At 37.7% G+C, this 3488-nt stretch overlaps 1 pseudogene; it reads right to left on the bottom strand.

The window, feature by feature from the left end:
- Nucleotides 1-1921: 1921 nt before the first annotated feature.
- Nucleotides 1922-2020, bottom strand: LOC132267777 (small nucleolar RNA R71; annotated as a pseudogene).
- Nucleotides 2021-3488: the final 1468 nt, after the last annotated feature.

The raw sequence follows: 3488 nt of genomic DNA on the forward strand, positions 1-3488 counted from the left end.
TTTCTTGATGGTTCATACTTATTCCTTGATGGATTGTGCCTCTCCCCTAGTTTATTTTCATGCTAGTAGTGTAGATGTAGTGTAGTTGTAGTGTAGTGTTAAATAGGAGGACAATCCATGCTTGTTGTTTGATGATCCAAGCTTTTGAATGTAAGTAGCATATGTCTCTAACCTTGTGTTGTATTTGGATTGTGAGCTTAAGGAAAGGATTAATGACTTGTTTTGATCTATTGTGCCTTTCACATGTTGTTTAGACAATATATGCTTCATTACTTAGATATATTGTGCCTTTCACATGATGTTTAGACAATACATGCTTAACTAGTCATCCTTGCTTGTTGAATCAACCAAACACACACACACACACCAATATTGCAACATACCATTTGCCCTCATTAATCACTTGTCAATGGTATAGAAATGCATTACTTGGTGGTGATCTCTAAACCGCAAGACTCTTCTTTCTCTTATTTACTCTTAATTGCATTCTTTTGTTATCACTTAGTTCAATTTAGTTGCCCTCTAATCAACCAACCAACCAATTGTTTGATCACTCGACCTACTAGCCCTAATAGCAATTCCACAACCTTGTCCGACCCTCCAATCCCTTGGGATGATCCCTACTCGCCCTAGCTATATTTATAGTGAAAGGTAGTAGTGGCTTTTATAAATGTAAAACTCTTGGCCCTCGCCTTAATGCACACTCTCTTAAGCTTATGGTAGGACGACACATCCACCAGTTTTTGGCGCCGTTACCGGGGATTAGGCAACGTCGGAATGGTGGAATCAATTAGGATTAGTACTCTTTTGATCGTGTCTTTACTTTATTTTTATTCTTCTTTTTGGTTACTTATTGTGTTGTTCTTATTTGACTAGGTGTATTGTTGGAGAGGAAGCAAGCAAAGGAGCATTCAAGCTAAGCAAACAAGAAAAAAAAAAGCTAAAAATTTGCTAAGCTAAGCTTTGAATTTGGAGTTGAAGTGCTAAAGGAGCTTTGTGAGACATTCTTTACTCAATCCCTTAGTTAAATCGTCGGCCTGCATGGAGGCTTGTTTTTAATTGTTCTTTGCATCATTGTTGTTAAAGCATGGGAGTATGAATCAAGTGTTTGTGGAAGAAGTCTAATTGCATTGTTGTGAAGGCATAGTGTTTGTCATTCTTTGTGCTTGTTGTGTTTTGCATTATGCATGCATGGACGTCGTTCATTGAACCCAACTCTTGTCCCTCTTGATTTGCATCTTGAATCCGTAATTAGAAATCCTAGGGGAAGAGGAAGTTCAAATAGAACCAATCTATCAATGGATGGCCATAATAATGATCATGTTGAGGACCTTGGTCACATAGACCAACAAGGTATCCTTCATCCTAATGTGCATAATGAGAACATACAAGTACCATTAGGCATGCCTAGGCCATACATTCACCAACCACCATAACAACAAAGCCAAATTTCACATGGAATACCAAGGCCAATGTATGCTCCACAACCTGCCATCATTAATCAAGGAATTCAAAACCAAGATGTTCATGTTGCACCTCAAGTAGCTAATCCACCTCTTGCTTTAAGAGACCATTATGTGCCTAATGAGTATAATGCACCTATATGCATCCAATTGCCTCTATTTAGAGCGCATCATTATGAAATTAAGCCACAAACCATTCAAATGCTTCCTAATTATCATGGACTTCTAAGTGAAGAACTTTACAAGCATTTGGATGAGTTTCTTGAAGTATGTTCCACCGTAAAATATACGGACATGCTGGAAGAGGTTTTAAGACTCAAACTTTTTCCATTCACCTTAAAAGACAAGGTAAAGTATTGGTTTAACAATCTTAGGCCTTTTTCAATCACTTCTTGGGCAGAAATGCAACAAGAGTTGTTGAAGAAGTACTATCCGGTTTCAAAGACCAATGCCATGAGAACCTCAATTCGAGAATTTTCACATAGGGATAGAGAAACGTTTCATGAGGCATGGGAACGCTTCAATGAATTGCTTAGGAAATGTCCACATCATGACATGCCCAAATGGCAATTAGTTCAATATTTCTTTGAGAGTTTATCGGATAACTATAAGGGTATGGTTGATGCTTCCATGGGTGGCTCGTATATTGATAGGCATGAGGATGACGTGTGGCGTCTTTATGAGAGCATGAGTGAAAATTCTTTGCATAAAATATTATCATCCAAAAATGGTAGAAATTCACAAGGTAGGAAGAGTGTTGGCTTACACCAAGTCGACCATTCAAATGAAATAGCAGCCGAAATGAAGTCTTTATCTCAAAGATTTGATCAATTTTTTATTAACCAAAACTCGGCGAATCAAGTATCTTCCTTCCCTAACCATTCTCATCGTGCATCAAATGAAACATGTATGACTTGTTCTAGTGTTCTTCATTCTACTTCTCATTGTCCTCATGGACAAGTGCAAAATGAACCTAATGAACAAGTCAATGCAGCTTTTGTGAACTAAAGGAACAATTCTTATGGTACTCATTATAATCCAAGTTAGAGGAATCATCCGAATTTCTCTTGGAAAAACCAAGGAGATGGCTCAAACCCTTCCCAAGGCGGTTTTCAATGGAAGTACATTCCACCTCCACTTCAAAACCAAGGATCCCAAAGTTATAGACCTTATCAATCACAAGGGAATCAATTTGCTAATTCTCATTTTCCCAATCAATCTTATTCCCAAGGAAATACTAGAAGTCTCACCTTTAAAGAAAAAGTTTTAAATGCTTTGGGCACTTTAGAGGCTAACACTCAATTGTTTCATTCTCACTCTCAATCTATTGCGAAGCTAGAAACCCAAATAGGGCAAATAGCAAGCACTCTTAATGCAAAAGAGAAGGGAAAGATGCCTATTAATGCCCTACCTAAGCAACAATGTGTTGTGGAAACCCATTCCTCATCGGAAGGCCACACCATTGAACATGTTAATGCGGTGACTACCTTGCGGAGTGGTAGGATTGTGGACAATCAAGTTGAAAGGTCCAATGAAGAGAGTAAACCGGTGCAACCTCAAGTTGTCACCCGTCCCGTTTCACATCCCATTCCTCCTTCATTGCATATACATGATCTTGTGAATGAGAAAGTCTTGAAAAATGTGTTTGAAAAAGAAGTTTTGAAAAATGATGTTGAAAAATTTTTGTTGAAAAATGATTTGAAAACTTCTTGTGTTGAAGAGAGTTCAAAAGAAAATTCTGAAAAAGTGTTTGAACCAAAAGTTCCATTTCCGGATGCCTTAAAAGGATCCATTTCAAAAGACAAGCAAAAGGCAAAAACCAATTAAATCACGAAAATGTTTAGGCAAGTAAAAGTCAATCTTCCACTATTGGATGCAATCAAGCAAATTCCGGCTTATGCCAAATTCTTGAAAGACTTGTACACCCAAAAGCGAAAGAACAAGAGCCAAACACAAAGAAAAGTGGTTTTGACTGAGCAAGTAAGCTCAATTTTACAACATAACACTTTGCCAAAGTTTAAGGAC

This window comes from Cornus florida, unplaced genomic scaffold, assembly GCF_030987335.1.
Source record: "Cornus florida cultivar Cherokee Brave unplaced genomic scaffold, ASM3098733v1 CherokeeBrave_3.0.0_Hap2_Chr07, whole genome shotgun sequence".
In the NCBI taxonomy this organism is placed as follows: Eukaryota; Viridiplantae; Streptophyta; class Magnoliopsida; order Cornales; family Cornaceae; genus Cornus; species Cornus florida.